General features: G+C 31.5%; 1 pseudogene across 1 annotated transcript in view; it reads left to right on the plus strand.

Annotated features, from left to right (window-relative positions):
• The first annotated feature begins 258 nt into the window (after window positions 1-258).
• LOC149541328 (tyrosine decarboxylase 2-like) overlaps window positions 259-26,701 on the plus strand; it is a 222,713-nt pseudogene continuing 196,270 nt past the window's right edge. The window contains exons 1-3 of the transcript XR_016355325.1: window positions 259-412; window positions 1,412-1,484; window positions 2,486-2,719. The product of XR_016355325.1 is annotated as a tyrosine decarboxylase 2-like (transcript). The remainder of the gene's footprint in view (window positions 413-1,411; window positions 1,485-2,485; window positions 2,720-26,701) is intronic.

The following is a 26,701-nucleotide window of genomic DNA, read 5'->3' on the forward strand; positions in this document are numbered from 1 at the left end:
TGTAAAGAAAATAGTAGCATTCTTATACCTTCCCTGCCATTGCTTTCCTTGCATTGCAATTTGTACTCCACTTCAAAGCCCATCTTCTACTTCTTCAAAACCATTTTCTTTTCGCAATGTAAGAACCATCATATGATAAGTTCTATCACAAAATGTATGTGGTAATTTAAAATTTGTATGTTTTTGGTTAAAATACTATAACAGAATGGTGTTTTTCTAATCTTATATGCAGATGAACGGTGAGGATCTATTGGGAGGTAGTAAGATGAATGGCAATGGAGAAAGCAAGCAGAATTACCTTAGCAAGCCATTAGATGTGGAGGAGTTTAGAAAGCATGCTCACACAATGGTGGACTTCATTGCAGATTATTATCATAACATTGAAAACTTCCTAGTTCTCAGCCGAGTGTAGGCATGTATTATTATTATCATCATCATCATTATTACACCCACTATGATTTTTAGTTATTGTTTGTTCGTAAAGTTGAATACATGTTTTTTCTGATCAAATACTTAGATATATATGAAATGAATGAATGATTTCAATATGATTTACAAGATTAAAATAGTCTATATGACTTCGAAATAGACTAAATTGAATGAATGAATGATTTTAATATTGTTCTAAAATAGTCTATATAATTTACAAACACTATGCAAATGAATGAAGTTGGACCGCTTAGATATTTCATAAGGCTAAAATAGTCTATCTGATACACCCCAACATCTACAAATGAATGAAGTTAGATAACTTGAATATTATACAAGACTAATGAATGAATGATTTTAATATTGTCCATACTACAGATCTACAAGTGAATAAAATTGAAAATATATAATAATTAAGATTAAATATTAACTCTCAACTAGAAATTAAGGGTCTGTTTGGTTCCTTGAAGATGACAGGAATTGGCTTTTTCAAAACTCGGATTTGAAAATTTGTGCATTTGTTTCAAAATTTGCAAAATGGAATTAGCATACGGGACTTCCAATTTTGCCTCAAAACTAGGTTTTCCAACTTCCTAAAAAAAGTAGGAATTGAAAATCAAAACTTGGTTTTGTTTTTTAAGGAGTGTAAAAATAGTAGATTGGACTACTTTTTGAATTTTGCCTTCAACTCCAAGCTTACGCATAAAAATGTGTCTTCACACGCATCTTCTGAGTGAAACAAACGGTTTCAGTAAAATCCCAAAAATCAGAATGAAGATATACAAAACCTTGATTTGACTAAACCAAGGTTTGTAGAAATTCGGGTTTTGTAAATTCCACGAACCAAATGGACCCTTTGTTTTTAGACATGTCTATGATTTCTAAGTTTTCAAAATATATTCTCTTCCATTTAAGATTTTAATATTTTTCTACTAACATATATTTAATCTTTATTGATTGTGGAAATGAAACTTACATGCAGCCTGGTTACTTGCAATCTCTGGTACCTGATTCTGCTCCAGAACATCTAGATTCATTCGAAAGCCTTCTTGCTGGTAAAATATTATTAATTCAATTTCCATTGATTTTATTTCAAAAGAAAAGATAGAAAAATAATTATGTTTTATTTGAATAAAATATATTTAAAAGGTTTAAGTAAACTTTGTTCAGTTGTATAGATGTATCGTTTTGTTCTTAATTTTGTTTTTTCATAGTATTTGTTTTGATAAATATTGTACGATAATTTTTTTCTGATATATCTATTTATCTTTTTAATTATTTCAAATAATTAATATTCATTACATTTCAATGATATTCTTTCATCAACTTCTATTGTTTTATATGTTATCTTAGTTTAAATTTTATATAAACATGTTATAATTTATTTTCTAATATTCTATATGACAAAATATTATTGAATTTCATTCAATCAAATGAATAACTTAAAAATAAATACATCATTTTTAAAACTTAATATGCTACTAAATTTTTTTATTGTGTATATAAATTAACTCTTATTTATTTTTAAATGTGCTGTTTGACTTTTTAACTTTAATGTTGTTGGAAGTTACCTCATTTTCACTTAACAAAGTTTTAGCTCAACTTAGTAGCACATTGAATTAGGGGAAAAAGAAGTGTAGAATCTTAATGATCCAACAACACCACTACTTATGTGACATGCTAAGTGGTGAACTTGTTCCTAATTAGAGTGAGATCAATTAATATTATCTATTGTCTATGTTTCAATTAATCACATTGCAAATCACATATGATTGAAGAATAGATGAATTGTACAAGTTTATTGGTACCAATAGTAGCATCAAGAATATACGATTACTGAGACATTTGTACAGAAAACTTAGATCAAGTGTGCCAATAGTAGAACAAAAGATCTATATTTTCTTTGACGCTTGCAACAAACCTATAGAAAGACAACAATAAAAGCCTCCAAATCCGACTTACTTTTATAATTTATACATACATATGAATTTTTTCCTCTTACAGAAATATAATTTAAGATTATCTATTTTAGAATCAATTATATTGAACATTGCAGATGTGAATGAGAAGATAATGCTTGGATTGACACATTGGTACAATCCCAATTTCTACGCATATTTTGGTTCAAGTAGTAGCACAGCTTCTTTTCTTGGAGAAATGTTGAGTGGTGGGCTTGCAACACTGAGTTTGAGTTGGATAACTTCACCAGTTGCCACTGAGCTTGAAACCATTGTACTTGATTGGCTTGCCAAAATGCTCAACCTGCCCAAATCTTTTCTCTCATCTTCAGGTACATAACCTTTCCTCTCTTAAATGATAGTACATAGTTATGTCTTTTTCCAAAGAATGTTTTGCCTTTTTTATTTGGGATATTGTTATTCTTCATATAGAATAGATAAATGTTCATTTGCGTATTTTCTTTTTTCAATTATATTTCTTTCTTTCTTTCTTTCTTTCTTTTTGACAATAATTAGATTTTTTAAATTATTTTTATTTAGTAAGAATCAATCTAAAAAGTATTTGTGTCATGCATTTCATAGACATGGAAATTAGGAAACTAATATTTTACTTAATGAACTATTGTCTTTTTCTTCTCCACACAAAATAGTGCCATTATGTTAGACAAGTATGTAAGAGAACTCATATTTACATGCATAATATTAGTACTTGCTAGTAGGCTAAGTACTATTGTGATGATTTTTGAATTTTACGCTTTAACCAATGATTAAAACTTTTCTCTTTTACAAGTTAGAATTAAGATTTTTATATTTTCTTTTCAATTTAATACATTGTGCATAGCATATATGCAAGATTTTTAACATTATAACTTTCAAAAACTATTTTCCTATGATTTAATTGGATGAATCCATTTAAGTCTTATATTGGCCGGATTTAAACTAATACTTTTTAAGAACTAATTTTTATCTAAATGTGATTCATTAATTTCTAATAGTTTTGAATGTAATTACATTTGTTTTGACTTTTATACTTTTCATATTGTATTTGTTGCTAATATAATTTTTGTCATTCATATAATTGTTATATATATATATATATATATACACACACTTATATTATTTTTATTTTTATTTTTTTGGTAAACGGCCAAGGCCTTGATTATATTAATTAATATAAATTAATAATTTACAGCAGCCTTTCTCCATTCAAACAGGCACTAGTAGGAAAGAATGGAGAAGAAAACCTCCAGTCTAGCCTAGGACTAACGTCCTCTATTATTACATTGTAAAAGGGGCATACCCCAGTAATAATACATCATATTTTGTTACATCTTAATGTTGTAACAACAATTAAAATTTCAAAATTGATCATTACAATCCTCATGAGTGTTTAGAAACATTTGTGCCTGGATAAAAAGGAGCCAGTCTTGCCATTACGCATTACTTTCATCCAAACTAAAGAGATCGCCTATCCATCCTTCATGACTTGGCAAACAACATGGTTAGTAACAACTTTGCTAATTTATGAAAATATTGGAGAAAAAATTGAAGGATACTAAATCACCCAAGACTAACAAGCAATACCTTTATCAAGGTAAATATCTTCAGACCTTTACAAATTATTTAAGAGTTAGAGATCATTGAAGGATATAATTAAGGAAGGCCTAGAGCCTAGAATTTGAGTAAGAGACTAAACTTTAAAATAAAAATACCAAACAACTCATTTAATTTAAGATTATAGATAGGAGCTTAATAATCTATCTTATTAATCAACTGACATGAACTCAGTCACCATCTGCCAAACATTGAGAGTATCATCACATAGTTGCCAAAATAATTAACATAACTGAATTAGCACAAACTAAATCAATTGCTAAGCATCAGACAACTCTTCTAAATCAAGCACCATGCACCGAGAGTTGAAGTAATGTACAAGGATTCTAAAACCCAACTATGCAAGCCTAGCTATACCAACCAGAAAGCCAAAGGTGTGCTTTAAAGCGGGAGAAAATAATCCTATAGATTTTTAAATACTATGAGGGAATCAAAACCTCAAAGGTCTATCATACTATATTTTATACATCTGCTCCATATCTACATTAAAATACAACATTCAAGTGAAAAAGGCATGGTCTCAACTCAACTGAATAGCTAAAAACCACTAAGAAGACATCTTTGTTGAATTCACTCATAATAAATCAAAGGATCCATAAACATTATATATTGATCATCCAATAGCCCTTTTGTGCTCTGGCCATTAACATAAAATGATTATAAATAGTAATCCATCAAATCCTACCCAATAAATACAAGAAATCAAACCCTACAAGAAATAAATGAAGATAGCCATACCAATGGAAAATAATTAAGAAACATTGCTGCATAATAGCACAAACTAGACATATCATACATTATTTAAACTAACCATATTAAATATTATGTCTCATAAATTGATTTGCATAAATGTTTAATAGAAATATGTCCTTTACCATGGTTTACAATAGTGCCTACTCTTAACATAGCTTAGACCATATATACATATATCTCTAAAAACATAAGCTAGTATACTGAAGAACTAGATACTGGATCCATATTAATAACAAGTTATGATATTAATAGCAACCCTAACCCTAAAAATACCTAACAAAGTCTAATTAAACCTATAATTAGCAGAGACTACTACTAAGAGTATTTGGTATGTAAGCAAAAAAACTTCAAAAACCTTGGAACTCTGTATCTAAAGAGGATAATGCTGCACGAACTAGTCATCAAAGAGTGAACCAAAGCTTGATCCCATCATCTCCTTGCCATCTCTTCCTTTTTCCAATAAATCATTATGACTTCAACAACATCATTTGGGTTTTCAGCCTTGAAGAATGGTAGAGACTCAAAAGTGGATTTCTCTCTGCTATTCTTTTCATTATTAGGGGTGCAAAAATCTAGTCTTTCTAGGTTATCAAAAACCACACCAGGATGGATGTAAGCCTTATGCAGGCTAAGATAGTTTACCAACCAACCATGACCAACCTCAACAGTGATCTTTCTCTAGCCCATGAGAAAATGGAAACAAGATTCCATCTTGGTCCACTCCATTTTAAAAGCAATCCCATCCCTAATAATTAGGGTTGGACATCTGGGAATGTTAGCTATAATAAGACTCCCCGAAGGGTGCTCCATGTACATCTCTAGGAGAGGTACACACAAATCTTTGTCCAGACTTGTAATTGCCTCCATAAGACCTTTGCACCAAGTTGTGTCAAAGAGATTTAGGCAAAATGTTATAATGGCCCATTCCATAAAACCATCTTTTTCCATACATCCTATGAAATGACTATAACATCAGTGTTGGTCCTCCACAAATATTCATACTTAAAAATGCCTTCTTCAATCGCTCTTTTGGCTGCAATTATGGTCATACCATCAACTGCCCTAAGGATTCTATTCCACCTTTTCGTTTTAATGTTTCCATGAAATGCCATGGTTTAGGCTTTGGAAGTGTGGAAAACATAGATGTTAGTGTCCATTTTCAAATTTGGCCAACACCTCCTACAAGTGACTATGAGCTAGAATTAAAAGAGTTTTTTCGATTGCCAAATAATCTAGAGGCTCCTGGAAAGCTTGGACTCATGGATAAGTTGTCCATTGCCAAGCCATGATTAATAGATAGGCTGTAAAAGGACTTAATTTATTATTATTATGCCCTATACTTAGATGTTTAATAAATTATAAGAACAAGGAGCGTTGTTCGCCATAAAGCCTAATGATGTCACCCCACAAACCTTTAATCGACTCTAAAACTATAGCATTCCTGTTATGAGTCCCTTAATAACTAAGGAACTTCCCCGCTTGTTTAATATGCAGGGAGAGATATAAAGAATTATATCCCATAACCTAACTAGACATATGGATAACCTAATAAAACTGCCCTAAACATACCTATAACTTAATACCAAAATGACTAATAAAAATAAGAGTTTTATTAAAAATAAAACAAAAAAGAGAGAGACTATAAATTTAAATGCCTTGACTAAATTCCAAAAAATTAGCACCATATCCTGGTTTCCTCAAACCTATCAAGCAAGTGAATGACTTCTTCTAGTTTTGAATTGAGAACCCAATTTGGAGTTGATCTGTTCCTAATTTCATTTAAAACTATTTGAGAATCACCCTGAATTATGAGTTTAGATACCTAAATGATGGCATATTTTTAGTCCTTCCTCCAAAGCTGCAAACTTAGCTAGATTATTAGTAGTTGGGTCAATGACCATATCTTTTTTGGCTAACCACTTACCCAAGTCATTATTAACAATGCAACCAATTCCTGCTACCCCTCGATTACCTCTTGCCGCTTTGTCAAAATTAAGCTTTGCCCAACCCTTCAAGGGGGGAGACCATTTATAATTTTTCCTTGCCTCCTTATTATCCTTTGAGTAAACAAGTGAGGGCTTAATCAGGTTGGGCCATGCCTTTTTTATTAGACCATCCCACAAGGAAAAGGAGCCTTCTTCGATTCTTGATTTCCTAAGAGAGGAATTAACATTTTCCACTATGCTTGCTTTGATTTTAAAGATTAGCTCTTCTACTTTCATCTCGCTATCACAAAAAATCCTTCTGTTTCTTTCTTTCCATATTTCCCACATAAGTATCAAGGGGTGAATATTCCAGAGTTTATTGTAGATGTCCTCACAGAGATAACAAGGCCATCCAATAAGAAAATCCATAAGATTTTTAGAAAAAGGAGAGATCCAACCTAATTTTTGTGTGAGCCATTCCCAACATACTCAAGAGTAAGGACATTTATAGAGGAGATGATGTACATTTTCACTATCATTTTTGTAGATAACACATCTTGGCGGTCCTACAATACCTATTTCACTAAGCCTATCAGCTGTCAGAATCCTATTTTGAAATGCTAACCATAAGAAAAAGCTAGCTTTTGGCAGACATGTGGGATCCCAACACAGATTAAGAGGGATTTCCACTTCTTCCCATCTCTTTGAGTTAATTAGAGATTTATAACCATTTTAACAGTATATTCACCATCATTTGATGCTGCCCATATCAATTTCTCCTCCCACTTAGTTTGTTTGAATTTCCTAGTGGAGATAATCTTTTCATAAGCTTTAATTTCATCATGATATAAATCTACTTCTTCCAAGGGTTTCCAGATCCACGAAAATTGATTTTTCGAATAAAACTTAGTTTTGTAACCACTAATTTCATAAGCTTTAATTTCATCATGATATAAATCTACTTCTTCCAAGGGTTTCCAGATCCACGAAGATTGATTTTTCGAATAAAACTTAGTTTTGTAACCACTAACTTTCCCACCCTAACAATTGATTAGTTTTTCTTTGAGACTAACGGGGACAAGATTATTGTTTATAGGTGGCTGTCCATCCCACAAGTCTTCCCAAAAAAGAGCATCTTCTCCCTTTCTTTCATCCCAAGTAAGATATTTTCTAACAAGATGATGACATTTAACCATGAAATTCCAGCTTTCTGATCCTTTAGGAAGAGTCTTCATTCTGAAAATTGAGCTGGGGTCACTTGCATTAAGATACTTATTATACAGTATCTTGGCCCACTTTTTCTCTCTTTCCCTATATAGACACCAAATCAGTTTAGCCCCTAACGCTTTGTTTTGCCATTGAAGATTATTGATGCCTAAACCACCATACTCCTTAGGTTTGCAGATGTTGTCCCATTTAATGAGTGCCAATTTTTTGGAATCCTCACAATCATTCCATAGGAAATTTCTGAGTTTGACCTCAAACTTATGATGGAGATGTTTAGGACGAGGCAAATGACAAAGCAGATAAGTCAGAATAGCTAAGAAGACTGATCTTATCTTAATGCTCTTACCTACTTTTGTGAGCCATCTATCTTTCCAATTTCCAATCCTGGCTTGCACTTTTTTCAGTGTATTATTCCAAATCTTACTTGATTTAATACCCTTTTCTAACTCTATAGCAAAATACTTGCATGGGAAAGAACCTTTTTTGTATCCCATAATTTGACAGATTTAATTTTCCACCTCAGCTTCTATATTGATGAAAAATATTTCCAATTTAGCATCATTTACTTTTTGACCAAAGGCTTTCATGTATCCCTCAATGATTGTCTTTAAATTAATTACCTCCTTCTGAGTGCTCTCTCCTGGCAAGATCGTGTCATCTACATATTGTTGATGAGTAATGCTTGGAATATTGTTGGTACCAATGACACCTTTAATTTATTTATTGTTATATGTTTTTGTTATAGCTCTCCCAAAAGGCTTCTACCATAATGATATATAAAAACGGGGATAATGGATCTCCTTGCCTTATTCTGATTGATATCTTGAAAAAAACCTTTGGGTGACCCATTAATAAGGAATGAAATCTTGGTAGTTGAGATGCATTTAAAAATAAGATTAATCCATTGAGGGAGAAACCAAAGGCTTCTAAAGTTTTGCATAGAAATTGCCAATCTACAATGTCATAGGCTTTCTAAATGTCCAACTTCATAAACATGTAAGCCTTTGTGTTCCTAAGGGCTGAATGAATTGCTTCCTAAATGATTATGATACCATCCAAAATGGATCTTCCTAAGATGAAACTTGTTTGTTGTTAGGATTAAACCACATATAGAAAAACAATTACATGCAAATATAACCAATAACAAAAAATAATAGATCACACAGAAAAGAACACAAGACACCAAGATTTAACATGGTTCACCCATCCCTGGGCTACGTCCACCAAATAGCAAGTTTGATATCATTAAGATCTAGTGACTATAACCTAATTACAATCCATAACCCCTTACAACTCAATATCACCGCAAGAACCAATTTTGCATCACAACTATGAAACAATCCCTAACTCTAAGCTCTTTTATACAAGTATTTTTACCGCTTTAGGGTTATAATTAATAATTACATGTTGGCTCAAAATCTTGATAAAATAGGGCCCAAATTTTTTTTTTTGAGGCAATGCCCCAAGCCCAAAAGAATTTATGAAGTATGTACAGTACTTTCCTGATCAATCACCACAATCTAACATTTGTTCCTCGAAAATGATCTTTGGAAGAATTAGTTTAAGTCTATTAGGTAATATTTTAGAGAAAATTTTATAAATAGTGTTGAATAATGCTATAGTTCTGAAATCTCCTGGGGTCTTAGGCTCAGGCTTCTTGGGAATCAGAGTAAGAAAGGAGTGATTGATTTCGAACAACAGAGAGCCACCCCTCCTTGAAGCTTCAATCATCTCCCAGAGATTTGTACCAATAATATCCCAAAAATTTTGGTAGAAAAATGCCCGAAATCCAGCTAGACTAGGAGATTTCTTTGGATTCATGTTAAATATTACCTTCCTAAATTCTAACAAAATTGGTTTATTTAAAACTTTATTATCTTCCATGGTGACCAATTTAGGGATTACTTCAAGCAATTCATCTTGTGCTACTCTGTTTGATCCTTCCAGATTATTTAATATTTTTTGAAAGTGATCCACAAAAATCTCTGCAATTTCAATGGGTTTATTTGTCACTATCCCCTTGTGATTTCAAATTCTTGTTATTATACTTTTAGCTCTATTATAGAGAGTCGAGTTATGGAAATATTTAGTATTCCAATCTCCCTCCTCTAACCACCTTTCTCAAGATTTTTGTCTCCAAAAAATTTCTAAATTTAATTCTTTTAATTTGTCTTCGATTTCTAATTTTTCTTTGAAAATATTATTGAAGTGTTCTTTGTTCCATCTGAGAATTTTTTCTTTAAGCATCTTCATTTTAGATATGAAAATGAACATTTTTGACCCTTCAAAATCACCTTGTGACCACCATTCTTTAATTTTTTCTAGAAAACTAGAATCCAAAAACCACATTTTTATGCATTTAAATGAATTTAAAGTGGTTTTGTGAGGTTTGATGAGTTCCAATCTGACAGGGAAATGATCAAAACCAACAATCGAAAGAATCAAGGACTAAATATTTAGATTATTTACTTCTAAATCTCCTTTGATGAAAAACATATCTAATTTCTCGGCAATATACACAAAATTCTTTCGTTTGTTATTCCAAGTATGGATCCCATTGCTACATGGAATATTAATTAAGTTATGACATTCACACCATTCTTTAAAATTCTTCATGGATTAGGAGATCTATTGAACTCTGCCAGTTTTTTCATTCAAATTTAATATAGTATTAAAATCTCCTCCTAAAATTATTGGGATGTTTTGGAAATCTTCCATGCATTGGCTGATTTCTTCCCAAACTGCTTTCTTCTCTATATTACTAACTAGCCCGTAAATATTAAAAAGAATAAACTTCATATTTAATTTCACATTATTGACTAAACCACTAATCCAGTTAGTCTTTGATATTAATATATCTAACAAAATTTTCCTATGATTCAGATGAACCCTAAACCCCCAGATGCCCCTGCAGATTCATGCATAATACAACTCCAATTTCCTAGCTTTTTTCCTAAGCTAATTCCTTCTATCTTATTTAGCTTGGTTTCTTGTAATAGTATAATATCTAATTCAAACTTATTTAAATTTTGTTTTAGAATTCTTTTCTTGCTAAGGGCATTTAGGCCCCTAACATTCCATGTAGTGATCTTCATGGTTCCATGGGAAGGCTCTTCCCCTTCCCTAAGTTGAAAAGTTGGCTAATTTTTTGCTATTCCCTAGCTTTACCATTTACTTCTTTGAGTTCCTTAAGTGATTTTTTTACCTCTTTTAGTTGTCGTCCTGCCACAATTAGGAAATTTGACTCCTTCTAGATTCTTTATTATGCCCAATTGTTCCAATTTTTCCTGTGCACTCTTAACAGTTTCAATTTCGGCTTTCTTACTCTCCTCAATCTCCTTTTCATCAGTTTCTAACTCTTGAAGTAATTGGGCTGATAAGCTTTGGTATACCATAGTCATTCTATCTTCTTCTGCATGACTTCTATTATCTGTCAGTATATTCTTGGTTATCTTATCTTCTTCTTCAAAGGATAATAGATCCCTTTTGAGATTTGTAAAAGTGTAATTGTTTCCTCCCAGCTATAACACTTTCTGCAAAAGTTCTTCTTTTTGAGAAATATTATTGCTATCTTCGTTATCGAAATCAAATACTCGGATTAGTTCTTCTAAAAGCTTCTCTATATAGTCTTTCTCCTCCTTTTTTAGCAAATATGTTTTAATTCTTTATTCATGTCCACTTTATGATTCAAAAAATCCTGAAAGTCTTGAATAGTTATATCTTTTGACTTGCATACTTCTGACATACTTGGTCTGACCCTATTTTCTGAATGTTCTCTTTTAGGAGAGGGAGTCTACCATAATTTGATTAACCATTTTGGAGACTCTTTGTTTGAAATTGGTTTTGCCAGACATGGTTCTACCCCTTGTTGCTTATGAGACTTAGACTAGTTATCATCTTCTTTGCTTTCTTTCTTTAATGAGACATCAAATAAGAATGATTGTTTCATATCATCCATACTCCTTTGAGAATTAGCTAAGGTCTCATTACCCTCCAAAATGGGTTTTGGTAAAATCTTATGTTCACTTTCTGCTCTTATGACTTCTTTCTTATTCTTAGCTTTCTTTTCTTTCTCTATTTTCTGTTGTCAACAATTATGCTCTGTAATTTGGGTTTGTTATTTTCTTTGGATAACTTTCCCTAGTTGCAAAGGTTGTTGTCCTGTTCCGACAAGGGGGACAATTTATCCTTGCATCTATCTGTTGTGTCAATCAAATCCAACTAGTAACTCCCATTTTTATTCTTTGGAGATATGTTGATTCTGTCTTGTTGACCTCCATAATTTCAACATGTGAGGTTGTTGCCCTTCCTACTTCCTCCTTATTTAACATATCTTCATTTGAGTTGTTTGGTAAATCTTTTATGTTTTTTAATACATTTTCCTTAGGGTCATACTCTTCCTGCAACATACTTAGGTGCCTCATTTTGATCATGGAAAGAGAGTTGTAGAGATATGAAGTTCTCGACAATATTTTGAAGGAAGACTTCCACTCTGTAATGGGCACCCTGGAATTCCCAAAAATTGAACCAATTGTTGAAATATATTTTTTAATGCAAACTAAAGATGGAACTGATGCTAAAATTATATTAATTCTCAAGATGATGAAATCAAGTACAAGCAATGTATTTCAAAGGCCAAACCCCAAGGGAATGACATCTAGAATGTTACAAGAGAGGATGAACGTCCCCTATTACCAAGAAAGATATGTGATTCACACATCCAAACTCTTATCAAATGTCCTTCACAAAAATCCGATGCTCAACAATGAGATTTTCACCCCTATTTATCCTTTTCCTTCACCCTTCTAGAAGGAACTAAAACATTAATTAATTGCAAGTGCTAGAAGCTTCTCCCTTCAAATAATTAATGCACTCTCTAAAAACTCCTCCCTTGCAATACAATAATTAAATGTGCATCTAGAAAATTAAATTACTAGAGGCTTCTGCCTTTCCAATAATCAATACACACTCTAGAAGCTTCTCCCTTGTAATACAATAATTAATTAAATATAAAGTCACCTTTTAATTTAATTTATTTAATGAATTTATAATAAATTAATTTAATTTCCTCTTATGCTCCACTTAGACTTTGGAAATCGTGAAGGTTAAAAGATGGGGTCATTACACACTCATCATCCAGTCCGATTATCTCTGTAATCTTACCCTTATATTTTTGAAAATTTAAGTTGTATGTTGATTTGTTTGTGATTAACTTTATTGGTTTAAGATTTGTCTTGTTGGTTTTACACTTGATAAGAAGTTTTATATTGTTGCATCTTTCAAATGACACATCCAAACCAATCAACTCACCTAATGATCTACCAATTCTCTTAATAATACCTATTTGATTTAGCTCCAGAGGGATAGAGTTAATAACAAACCATGTTGGAATAGTTAGATCTACCATAATTTGATTAACCATTTTGGAGACTCTTTGTTTGAAATTGGTTTTGCCAGACATGGTTCTACCCCTTGTTGCTTATGAGACTTAGACTAGTTATCATCTTCTTTGCTTTCTTTCTTTAATGAGACATCAAATAAGAATGATTGTTTCATATCATCCATACTCCTTTGAGAATTAGCTAAGGTCTCATTACCCTCCAAAATGGGTTTTGGTAAAATCTTATGTTCACTTTCTGCTCTTATGACTTCTTTCTTATTCTTAGCTTTCTTTTCTTTCTCTATTTTCTATTGTCAACAATTATGCTCTGTAATTTGGGTTTGTTATTTGCTTTGGATAACTTTCCCTAGTTGCAAAGGTTGTTGTCCTGTTCCGACAAGGGGGACAATTTATCCTTGCATCTATCTGTTGTGTCAATCAAATCCAACTAGTAACTCCCATTTTTATTCTTTGGAGATATGTTGATTCTGTCTTGTTGACCTCCATAATTTCAACATGTGAGGTTGTTGCCCTTCCTACTTCCTCCTTATTTAACATATCTTCATTTGAGTTGTTTGGTAAATCTTTTATGTTTTTTAATACATTTTCCTTAGGGTCATACTCTTCCTGCAACATACTTAGGTGCCTCATTTTGATCATGGAAAGAGAGTTGTAGAGATATGAAGTTCTCGACAATATTTTGAAGGAAGACTTCCACTCTGTAATGGGCACCCTGGAATTCCCAAAAATTGAACCAATTGTTGAAATATATTTTTTAATGCAAACTAAAGATGGAACTGATGCTAAAATTATATTAATTCTCAAGATGATGAAATCAAGTACAAGCAATGTATTTCAAAGGCCAAACCCCAAGGGAATGACGTCTAGAATGTTACAAGAGAGCATGAACGTCCCCTATTACCAAGAAAGATATGTGATTCACACATCCAAACTCTTATCAAATGTCCTTCACAAAAATCCGATGCTCAACAATGAGATTTTCACCCCTATTTATCCTTTTCCTTCACCCTTCTAGAAGGAACTAAAACATTAATTAATTGCAAGTGCTAGAAGCTTCTCCCTTCCAATAATTAATGCACTCTCTAAAAACTCCTCCCTTGCAATACAATAATTAAATGTGCTTCTAGAAAATTAAATTACTAGAGGCTTCTGCCTTTCCAATAATCAATACACACTCTAGAAGCTTCTCCCTTGTAATACAATAATTAATTAAATATAAAGTCACCTTTTAATTTAATTTATTTAATGAATTTATAATAAATTAATTTAATTTCCTCTTATGCTCCACTTAGACTTTGGAAATCGTGAAGGTTAAAAGATGGGGTCATTACACACTCATCATCCAGTCCGATTATCTCTGTAATCTTACCCTTATATTTTTGAAAATTTAAGTTGTATGTTGATTTGTTTGTGATTAACTTTATTGGTTTAAGATTTGTCTTGTTGGTTTTACACTTGATAAGAAGTTTTATATTGTTGCATCTTTCAAATGACACATCCAAACCAATCAACTCACCTAATGATCTACCAATTCTCTTAATAATACCTATTTGATTTAGCTCTAGAGGGATAGAGTTAATAATAAACCATGTTGGAATAGTTAGATCTAAATTATCTTAGATTTACAGTTTGGAATCCAATCAAAAAAATTGATTGCATGACCCTTAAACATGCATTTAGATACCATAAGAATTTTTTTTTCACATCTTCATCACAACAATGAATAAAGACTAATTTATCAGAGTAATGCAAAATACTTACCTGGTAGCCACAAAAATCCTCCAACCACTCAATTAGATTGTGTAGCTCTGTTTTAGGGCCATTCCAAAAGGTCAATAAACTAACCTCTTGACATTCTTGCCAGCATTCTTCATTATCTTGATTGCTGATAAATGAGGATCTTGTCTTCATGATCTTCTGGAGTGTAATGAGTGGAATTGGGGCACAAAGAATGCGGTTGATGAGTGAGAGGCTTCCTATGATGTGGAGGGATGTAGGTGGAAGGAGAGTGCATAGGAGGGGAATCCTTCACATGAGATGGAAAATCTACCAACGGATCAAAAGCAAAACCCTTTTGCCTAATATAAATGGGATTTAGGTTCAAGCTGGCATATTTCATTAAGTTGAAGACAAAGATTTGCTTGTCTAGGCTGGTTGTGGGGTGAATCACTAGTTTAGCTTTGCCCAAGAATTCAACAGGATGGTGAATGGTATCCCACTTAGGGCATCGATCTAGTGTATTGTTGTCCTCCCAAGTTTGCGAATCTGATAGAGGGGAAATTTTTTTTGATGTTTTAACCGCAGATGTACCTACATATCTGAAGTCATCCACATGTTTTTGCAAACCAGGAACATTTGACTTGTTTGGATACAAATGCCCTTGTCTTTTTGGTCTTGTAAATCTATATGGATGTTGCTTGATAGTATTTGAGTATTTCACGTTATTCACATTTTTCACTTTTTTGGTTCTGCTCATCATTTTTCATAACTTAGATACATAATTATTATATATATTATTATAGTTATTATTTTTATATTATAATTTATTTATAATATAATAGTAACACACACACACACACACACACACACACACACACACACACATCAATTATTATATTTATAAATAAATTTTTAATTTTAATTAATAATATTATATAATTATAATAATAAATTCTTTATTATCACAATTATCATTCTAGAAAATTAAAACTATTAAATGTTTTTATTAATAAAAATATATTATATATTTTAATAAATTTATTAATTAAAAACTGAATGTAAGTACTAAGCCACTATGTGGCCACTTGTTAATATTTTTAAAATAATATCATTTTGTGTGAGGAATAACTTTAACTTTTCTTTTTGTTGCCTTCTTTAAATTTGTATAATGAATGATTGTTTTCACTTTTATGAAATAGTGTAAGTAAAAAGTGGTTTTTGTATTTAATAGACATGAAATCAACTTTGACAAAGATGTGCAAGAGTCACATTCTATTTAATTGATGTTGACTTTTTCTTTTCACAAAGACTATTCTCCACCCACAATAGAACCATTGTACATGTACATCTTTACCAAAACTCAAATTTATATGCCCATTTGGGGGTATAAAAAATAGCTAGAAGTTTCAAGGCAATCTATTATTATACTACTATATTCATTTCTTTCCATTTTCATTTAATTTACACCAATCACCAACAATTATTAATGGGCAATTAGATATTTTTAAAGTTTTTAAATTTATTTATCAATTTCATATATTCTAATAGTTATTTTTCATCAATTTGATTGGTTGATTTTCTTTTCTGTTATAGGACCCCTTCTTTCGGAGACTAGGTCCATAATTCATTTTCTCAAGATAGATTAATATGAAAACTAATAATATTATTAAATCTATTACATTTTTTTTTAATCATCACAAAACTATATATTATATTTATATAAAAAATAAATCTCACATGCATATATAATTTTACTAACATTATTATTTTAATGAGCTAATTGAAATAAATACTTTTAGCTAATTTTTTTATTAAGCATTACTGTCTACTATATTTTATCATTATATCTTTTATACACAATTTTTTACTATTTTACTAACATTTGTAAAAATAAATTGTAAAGATTGAAATAAAACCATAATTTTTTTTTTCTAAACTATCTACTATGACTAAAGGGCAAGTACATGCCACTATGTGGCACTTGTTTAACATGAACTCTAAAAACTCTATCATAGATGTACTACAATCACATGCTATTTAAAGCATTGATACATCATTACTTACGGGTCACTCATGTTATATTCAACAAATAATTTTTTTGATTAAGATAGTAAGTATGTGAAGTAAATTGTACATCCTAAGCTCTTAAATGACACATTAGTTTTGACAATTTTTTGTTGTCTTCTTATGTGACTTGCTTATACTATGATCATTTCAAAATACTATTAGAATTATACTCCATATTTTACCATTATCATTTTTAAAAATTATTAATCATTTTTCAATTTAAAAAAATCATTCAAATAATCCAAAAATATATTGTAACATCAAAAATACATATTTATGTCATTTTATATCTTATTCTAATATTTTTATTTGTAAATATAATATAAAATATTTAAATTTTAGAAACAAAAACCGTAAATATCATATTTCAATTATGTTTCAATCTCTATATCTTTTATGTCATTAATTATTACCTCATCAAACCTTCTAAGCTTGAATTTTAATGCAAAGATCTCTAATTATTACCTTATCACACCTTGTAAGCTTTTATTTTAGTGCAGAGACATCCAATTATTACCTCATCTTGCTTCCTTATTCAAATAAGGATTTAATAGAAAGGAAAAGTGTTAAGGCAACAACACTTATATAGATAAATTAGAACATTAGCTCCTCACAAAATGGATCATAAAAAAATAAAAATATTTTTTTGTTTCTCACATCTTAAAACATAATGGTTTTTTTTCAATATATATATATATATATATATATAGATAGTAGGTCAAAACTAAGATTAATTATTATTATTTGTTAAGACTTAACTCAATACTTCTCAAGTAAGGGACTCACAATTTGAGGGTGTGTTATAGGCTTTTGAACTCTTTACAAATTTATTGTTAAGTAGGAGATATTTTCCATAGTAAGTCAAATTGTGACATCACTGTGTAATTTTTTTGAGTCAAGCTCATTGGTCCATGCTTCATGAGTAGTGATTCACACGAATCCATCTCTCATAAGAATAAATAGAACTCTGAACACTCATTAGATCTAGGTGATCACTAATACAACAACTTGAATACAAAATTTCCTATTGTTATTTTCTATCATAAATCATACATATTAAGATTATGAAGAATTCATAATAAAATTTTGACTAATTTCGAAAATCACTCAAAGATAAATTGAGAATATGCAGCTTCTATAAACAATTAAATCCCATACAAATTCAAAATCTGAATTATAACAGCATGAAATGAACAATAGCCACTGCCGATACGTTTCCCCTAACTTGCTTAATCTAAACACACAGTTCATGGCATAACCTATTCTACGAAGAGTACATTGAGCAATTGGGTGCACTTATCATCATCCTGCACAAAAAGCAAACAGTGCTACTTAAGTCTGCTTGAATTGTCTTGCTGTCCCATAGGCTATTTTTAGCCTCCTGGATGTTAATTTTTTATCTATCTATCTATCACATTCTTTCACATACCTCCAGCTCGCCCAGTACTATTGTTGTTAGATCAGTCTGTCTATTTGAAAGTATTTTTAAATAGTAGCCATGAAAACCTTCGTTTTGAGAAATTAGCGCAACGTGAATGCTTCGACTGCCATTATAAGCAATATGAAAAAATTAGATGAACCTCAGCCAAGAAGCAAAGATCCCATTGCCTTCCTAAATCCCATTTATGACACTCCATCCATGTCCTTCACCGGACCAAACTCTAAATTTATTTTGACAAAATCAGATTAAAAAGAGAGCGCCGAACTAAAATTTATCAACCGTAAATGGATGGTGAATCGGGCTACATGTTATGAACAATCGACGCTTTGGCAGGTATCTCTTATCACCCATCTTTTGCATTAATCTCTCGAAAGTTTCTTTTGAAAATGCTTTTGTAAATTTGTTTTTTCAAGTGCATGTTCATAATCTTCATCTTTGTATACAAAAATTTGATGCTAGGTTAAATTTGAACTATCCACGGCTGCCGTCACAATAAAATTTGAATTGGTCACCTCTTTAATGCTTCCTCCTGCAAATAAACTCCACATCTACCACACGACATTTTTATTTCTCTGTCAAGAATAACTTTGTCCCAATTTTCCACTCCTTGTTTGTTCTAAAAACAAGCAAGAGTTTCTAACTTTCTAGATGTTCTATTATCAATTGTTCGTTTTGAAATAGAATGCAATTGCATAAATGCAACTTTTCTAATGCATTCTTTTCATGAAGCCTAGGAAATTTTAATTATACAACTGAAATTTGAACTGCACAACTACTGACGTCATGTTAAATAAACTCTACAATTGTTGCAATGCCTAAAACCGTTTGATTTATGAAATAATTTTAAAAATGAAGTGCCAACTTGTAATTTCACCTTTTTGAGATGGGGTTTAATAACAAATAACACAAAACTAAAATATAAAAAAGAAAAAATAATATAAATAAAATTTAATCAAGTTTTCTGATTAAGGCATAGTATAATGGTAAAGTCATTTCAGTGGTGAAGTGGCCACCGAGGTTCAAATCCATGCTGGGCCACTGAGCTTGCAAGACTTCTGCCTTCTCTGGGTTGATATGCCTGTAAGATATGCACCTACACTGAAGTGTGCTCAAAAGACATGGGCCTTTGTTGGACCATTGAGCTCGTAGGTTCAAACAAGTGAGATGTGGTGAATTGGGGATTGAGTCTGCCTTGTTGTGGCACTGACAGTTAAAGTGGAATGAGATCATTTGTAAGTGGTTTCTCCAAGATTGAAATAAGCTAAAAACCCAAGTTTCCTCATCAAAAACATAAAATGAAATTAATGAATGGTCAAAAGGAGAAATGAAGAATGTCCGCTTCCTCAAACATGCAATATAAAAGGGAGATCATTTTGTTTGAGAAGGAGATCCATGGATCATCATCATGGAATCAATCATCAATTGAGAATGAAGGAATCAATTTGGAAATAAATTGTTACTCTCAAAGCTAGCAATCAAGGGTGTGACTCAATTTTTGTGATGGGTGATGACTCATTTCTTGTGAAGGGTGTTGACTACTTCAAGAATAGGTGTAAACTATAAAAGGCATATCAGTTCATTGACATGGAAGGAAGCCATCCATCCATGTAATCATCAAATCAATTCAACCACCAATCATCTAAAAAACAAAACCAAATCAAGCTTCAATCATTTATAAAAGCATAATCAAATATTGACATGTCAATTCATTAAGTAATAGTAATCAGCAAAGGCAATAAGAAATAATCTATCAAATACATTAAGCAATCAGTTTTGAATTTGATGAAGTATCTTGCAAATACGCAGGGTGAAATCTCATCCAAGCTCAAGAGAATTGGAAGGAGGGAAACCTTTTCATACACTTTCAAGTTTGGACAAAAACCTAAATCTAGGTTGAGCAGGATGAAAGCCCTCCAAGTGGGCTAAATCTTAGAAGGATGAAGACCTTTTTATGCTCTTTGATAAGTGGAGGACAAAAATCCTTGGTATTGTTGCTATTGAGTTTGGGACAAAAACATCTAATTCAACAAATCTGTAAATATTTCCAAAGAATTCACAAATAAGATTGACTTTGAGCATTTTGTTATGACTTATTTGTAAAATTTACAAATCAGAAATAAACTTGCAACAAATGAAATACAAATTACGCCATACAATCAGAGAACATCAGAATTATCCTAGGAAAAACCCTCTTCACCAAGGGAAACAATTCAGCCCACCAAACGATACATCCTTTATTGGAATTGCAAAAACGATTACAAAAATCTCTGCCCCTTTGAAGTCTTCAATACTCAATGATCACACAATGATTAGAGCTTACAAACACAACATAGTATCACTTCACAAAGTTCCGATGCATGGATATAATTGACACAGATTAAAAACTTACAAATTACTGAAAATGGTGATGCTGCCTATGTGCAGAGCATACCAGAAATGTTCTACACAAAAATATATATCAACAGTGGTATTGACTGACAAAATGATTGTCATAGAATCACATTTTTCTTACAATACTTGCAGAGACTTTTCCAAACCAACAGAACTGAATGATAATATTCATGTGATCAACAACAGATAAACACGATAGTCGATGCACGACTATACAGAATATCCATTACAAATAATGCGAACCATCTCAACTATGGCAAATAATAAACTGATGGCAACTCCATACACTGTTGAACACATCATATGAAAGGAAGAGCCATTGCAAACAATGAGTCCTTCTACCATTACAAACTTGCATGGAGACAAAGAAGGGTGAAACGCCACACAAATTAAGAGTGATAGAAGCCTTCAATAACATCAATGATGATGCCCGATGCCAAAATGATACACATAAAATATTCGCATAACTTCTACACATGAAGCTGAAAGTGAAGCATGAATAGGAAAAAATATAAAATGCTTTGTATTGATACTCCTTGTGTCAATCAAACCTAATCAAAAGGGGTGGATCTTGGTCCTCCCCTTCTCATTTATGTAAGGTGGGCTTGCTTCCATTCTCCTACCCTACATTAATTGGTGAACCCGACACACTCTTCTTTAATCTTGGAGTTACATTATTGCATTTCATCTTCTTTTCTAGGGAGTTAGATCCTTCTTGGTCATCTTCTTCTTTGTTAGTGCATTGGATTTAGATTTTTCTTTGCATTGCATACATCTTGCATCATGAAGATCTTTTGGTGTATGCTTATCTTTTTCAACATTCTCTTTCTGGCATCTCTTTATAGCACTGATGATGTTTATGAGAGTTTTATGCATTTTATAATGTTTATGGCTCTCCATGCTTTCCTTGCTTATGCTATTGTTAGAATGGCGAAATAACTTTGCCTTCTTTCAAAATAGTGCTTAGCTCTCTATATGGTTGGCTCATTACCTCTTTGAATTATGTGGGAACCTTAGCTGAGGATATTTCTGTAGTGCCTGCCCCTAAGTCGCATTTTAGTCTTCATTGCCAAACTCTTTTAGGCCAGCTTTATACTTGATGTTTAGTAGCATTACTTTCAGATTATTAGATGTTGTTTTACACTCAATTTATTATATGATGAGATGACTTGGTACTCTATATTTCATGCATGTATGATGATTATTCAATGTTTTCAATTATCAACGATGATTAGTTATATGGTTTATTATCACACGTGTTTTCTTATGGATACTTACCCCATACTGCATGTGTATGGTGTGCGTGTTTGTTTTCTTTATGTATGGTGTTTCTGATGTGGTTAAGGAAGGGAGTCGTAGTCACCTGCTAGTCGGGATCTACACGATGCACCACTTCCTGCCATTGTCTGTTTAGCTTAGAATATTGTGTCTGTACATGCGTGAATTTTATGCAGGTTGCAGGTACCGAGTATCGACTTCCCTGAATTGCCAGGATGAGCGTACCCTATCGCATTATCTCAATGGTAAGAGAGGGGAGATAAACTCTTAAGTCCAAATCCTAAACCCTTTAGCCAATTGTCCTAATTGATAATTAGGACAAGTATTTGAGCTAAGTACCCTCCGAATGCATCAAATGATGTTATTTCGTGATTATAACCCTTTTTGTTTGATTTAGTATGTGTTCTTCTATGATGGGTTTTCATATGTTGCTTTATGAGTCCTTGATGTATTTTCTATTAATTAAGTTTAATTAAAAGGATTAATTAATGATTTAATTTAATAGAAAATTATTATGATATTTTAATATTTAATTATATTTAATTAATTGAGAAATTAATTAAATAAAAAGTATTAAATTTGGAAATAAAAGTTTTAAGTATAATTTTAGAATGTGATAATATTTATTTAATTTAATAATAATATATATTTAGAGTTCATTTTTAAATAAATGCTAAATATTATTATTAATTGAATTAATAAATATTTTATCAATTAAAGTTTCTTAAATAAATTAAAAGTGGAAAAGATATTAAATTATTAAAGGTTTCTAGATCGCATGATCTAAGCATGAGTTTAAATATAAAAGAAATTAATTAAAACGATTAATTAATGATTTAATTTAATAGAAGATTATTATGACATTTTAATATTTAATTATTATTTTTATTTAAATTGAGAAATTAATTAAATGAAAGGAATTAAATTTGGAGATAAAAGCTTTAAGTCTAAATTTAGAACGTGATAATATTTAGTTAATTTAATAATAATATATTTAGAGTTCATTTTTAAATAAATGCTAAATATTATTATTATTTGAGTTAATAAATATTTTTATCAATTTAGTTTCTAAAATAATTTAAAAAGTGAAAATATAATTATTTAATAAAAGATTCTAGTTCGCATGACTTATGCATAAGATTAAATAAAAGAAATTTATTAAAAGATAAAATAAGTGAAAATAATAATGTTACTTTAATTTCATAAAGTGCGCATGAGATTAAAAGTAATAAAGATTAAAAATAGAAGTCAAGTGGAATATTAAATAAAGTTATTTAATAATTCAACTTAATGTGCATGAAAGTTGAATGCAAAGGAATAAGAAAAGATAATAAAGGTTAATTTGGAGTGAACTGAGTTGTGCAAAGAGTCTTCTCGGGTAAACGCACAATTAGTGCCCCGATTTGAGGAGAAATTGCTTATCACAACTTTGGGGGGGTTCATTTTTGGAGATAGACGTATTTGGACAGGAATTTTTGGGAGACAATTTTTGGAAGCGAATTTCAGAAGGCTGATACCAAGAAAGTTTTCGAGAAGAAGGTCATTGAGAGGAGCGAATTCTCTTACAGTTCCTGGAGATTGCATAATAGCATCAGGTTCAGGTAGGGTCTTGTGTTTTGATCACTGATTGAATTATGCAAATTGATATTCCTGTCTACTCCGTGATTGTAAGAACTTGCCTTCTCGAATGTGTCATTTCTTCGTTCTGAATCTTTTGCTACTCGTTTTCATTTGTAAATCTAGATTGAAAAACTGTTTACAAACCTCAGTCAACAATTGAAATAAATAAGAATTAAATCAAGATTTGAGTTTGAATTAAATGGAATTTGAGAAATTTAATAAGGTTAGGGTTGTGAAATTGGATGAAGAAAACTCTAAGTTGGAAAATAAATATGATTGATTTATTTTATTTAAATTTTATGATTGATAAAATTTAATAAAGTAAATTTACTTGAAATCGATATATATAATACATGACTTTATTTATAGAAAACGTTTTAAAAAAAACAAATTGTTTTTATACAAAAAAAAATATATATATAAAATTATTGTTTTAAGTGGGGGGGGAGGGGATCACCCGTACCCACCCCCCCACTGCCGACGGCCGACAGTACCCGCGTCGCAGGTACTGCGACGGCAAGTACAACGTACCTGCTGCCGCAGGCCCTGCGACCGCAGGCCTGCGGCAAAGCCGACGGGCTTTAAACGTATGTATTAAAGTTGTATTTTTTTTTATATTTTTTTTTTTAATATAATTTTTATTAATTATAAAACAAATTGTATTATTATTTAAAATTTTTAATTAATAAATTTTTAATATATATATTTTTAAATTAATAAATATTTTAATTTTTATTCATATTTAATAATTAAATAATAATGCATTTAACATAGTTTGTAAATATTAATTTATTAATAATTTTGGTTTAATATTAATAAATTAACAAGTAATGAATAGATTAAGATAAGAACAAATGATTATTAAAATTAGTTTAATTAAAGTTAATTAATAATGAATATTAATTGATTAAATGGTAGATTTGGAATATTGACTTAATGGAAGTTATTATAGAATTGGGTTAATCGTAAGGGGTAGTTATGAAAACCTAGTTACTTGAATTCGACGTTAAACTGAAACATAAACCTTACCTTAACTCAATAATATACTTTCAAATCCAATCTCTGAGACTTTGATGTTGTCCTTGTGCTTTGAGTGTTTTGGGGTTGGTTTAGTGTTGACCAGTTTAGGTTGTTACCAGAGGCTCGGGGTTGTGAATGTGATGTCATGATGATTTGGTCTCGATCTTTCTTAACCCGACCATGGTAATGTGATGAAGTGCTCTATAACATGATTGTGTTTACTATTTGTTATTGCTTTCCAGTTTCCTTGTGTGAAGCTGAGGTGTATGTATTTGAGATACTTGACTTAACCATTTTTGAGTCTCGATCAGTTATACTTGGTTTGCTTTTCGGTCGCTTGAGAGGACTGAAGTGTTTGTTATGTTCTTGATGATGTCATGTTTTGACTTGACCATTTTGGAGTCTTCGATCAGTATTGTAATTTACTATTGGGATACTTTTTGGTTGCTCATTGGAGAACCATTGGATTTTGTGATTTATCATTGATGCCTTCAGTTGCTGATAGAGAACTGTCGTGATCATATGATTATTATTGGATGCTTAGCTATTGCTCATGAAGAACTGATGTAATTTTGTGGCTTATCTTTTATGATGTCTTTTCAGTTGCTTGTATAGGACTGAGGTGGTTTTATTATGATTCTTTGATTTATGATTTCATGAGCCTAGGGTAGGTTATCTATGTGTAGAGTCGGGAAGTGGCTTGCCATGGGGATCGGGGCCCTAAGAGGCTGCCTGGAGTAACCCATTGTAAGTTGTTTTAATAAGTGAAAACATTTACACTAAATAAGGGAAAATGAACCTAATAAGATAATTGTACGTTCTCTCCCATGCCTTGAGTGCTAGTACAGACTAGGATGGGGTAGAGAGAACGCTTGGTTACGACCTTGCATTCCATAGTATGCCTCGTCAGTACGAGAGGATACTAATGGCCGCAGGGATCAGTAGGGACCCGGGATTCCTAAGGGATTGCTCGGGTAACTTCTACGTGACTTTTGCGATGACACTTTCCCGCTTGCATATTAGGTTTCCTACGTGTCTTGTGGTACCTCTGGGATTTAGATGTCGATCTTTTTAGGAACCCTTGAGTTAGCATACTTATAGGATTTCCTGGACTTAGAGAGTATTTATGATTATAGGTTTTGTTATCCTATTTGGGACTTGAGACTATCTCCTCAGCGCGGTGGGAGTGGACCATTTAGGTTCCACGCGGTCGGGTGGTAGTGCTTTTACTCTTACCATTGAGATCCGTTCCGTGGTCACCGTGGCTGGAGTTTTCGTGATTGGCATTTACCTTCACTATGTTCTTGGATTATTATGATGGATGGTTAGATTTTATGATAGATGTTTTATCATTATGGATGTATGGATGTATCATGTATGGTGAATAGTTTTGTATATATCTTTACTGTACTTTGTATCATGGATTCATGGAGGTTGATGTATTTCTATTATTACATATGTATATTCTTTTAAGCCTTTCATACCCTGTGACTTGTACAGTGGATGATTGAGCATTCCGAATTAGTTTGCCGAAAGGCATTCGGATCAAATGTATATTATGGACATGGGACTTTCTGATTATTCTTTCATATGTATGTGATAGTTGTTAGACTTAGAATTAATTAAATTTAAACGTGACTCAACGTCTTGGGATCTTTAAGAAATGTAACTTACAATGTATGTTGTCAATGATTACATGTTATTGCTTTCGCTACTATGTGTTTGATGTGTACGTTATACTTCTTGTTTAAAAAAAAAAAAATGTTTAGCAAACTTAGTAAAACTTTAGGTTAATTCTTTTGGATCCCTTGGCGGGGCGTTACAATTTCTCCTCCTAACCCTCCTAATCCTCCTCCTT

The sequence above is a fragment of the Cupressus sempervirens genome, chromosome 8 (assembly GCF_028749045.1).
Source record: "Cupressus sempervirens isolate cs-2001-9-10 chromosome 8, ASM2874904v1, whole genome shotgun sequence".
Taxonomy (NCBI): Eukaryota; Viridiplantae; Streptophyta; class Pinopsida; order Cupressales; family Cupressaceae; genus Cupressus; species Cupressus sempervirens.